Source organism: Mus pahari, unplaced genomic scaffold (assembly GCF_900095145.1).
Source record: "Mus pahari unplaced genomic scaffold, PAHARI_EIJ_v1.1 scaffold_11988_1, whole genome shotgun sequence".
Classification (NCBI taxonomy): Eukaryota; Metazoa; Chordata; class Mammalia; order Rodentia; family Muridae; genus Mus; species Mus pahari.
The window spans coordinates 1-1,021 of NW_018391767.1; positions in this window are offsets into that span (position 1 = coordinate 1).

Sequence of the window (1,021 nt, forward strand, 5' to 3'; positions counted from 1 at the left end):
CTCTCCTGTGACATCCAGAGTCCTCAGTTCTCTTTAGACAACAGTGTCTGGTGTTCCCTGTGATCCTATAGGTTCAATGTGAAGAACTGTGGAGCCCAGCCTGCCCTGCACACCAGGACCCTGTCCCTGCACTGCCCTGTGTTCCCTTCCACAGCCAACTTTGTTGTTCCAGTCAAACACTGGGGGACATCTGCATCCTGTCAGCTCCATGCTGCCCTGAGCTGCAGCTCCTCACTTCCACACTGAGAATAAGAATCTGAATGGGACCTTGATTGTTAACAACATGTCCTAGGGTTGATTGCTCATTAATTTCATTGATTGAGAATACTTAGAATTATGTTTTCTTTTGATTTTTTTTGAAGAAATAAATGACATATGGAGAACCTTCCAAAATCTGTGTCACTTGCTGTGTGTATCTGTTAGGACAGGATGAGGCTGTGGCAGCTGAGTGTGAACAGGGCTGTGCCCAGATGGGCTCAGTCAGTTTTGATCTGTGATGGGGTCACACCTCGGCTGTGTCACCACTGGGCTGTGATCTCTCCATCACTATGAGGCACATGCTGAGAGTCTGTGATCACAAGGACACAGGGAAGGCCTGAGCCTTATCCTGTCTCCAGGATTATGAGCCCCCAAGGGCGACAAATCTGAGACTCAACTAGGGATCCTTTAATGTGCTGGGTGCACAAGACAATTCACACATTTCCTCTCATCCATTTCTTTTATCTACTAATAATGTCATGTTGGAGCTGCCCAGGGCTCTCCCTGTCCCAGGCTACTGTGGTGGTTTCTCTTCTCCTTCTCCCCAATATCTCTTCCAGGGTTCTCAGGTGTAGGATGTGATTTTTAGTTGAACTCTCAGGAGCACATCCACAGATGAGATAATTGGCTTAGATTTTTCTTTTTCTTTTTTTTTTTTTTTAAGATTTATTTATTATTATATGTAAGTATACTGTAGCTGTCTTCAGACACTTCAGAAGAGGGCGTCAGATATTGTTATCAATAATAACAATATCAGATATTG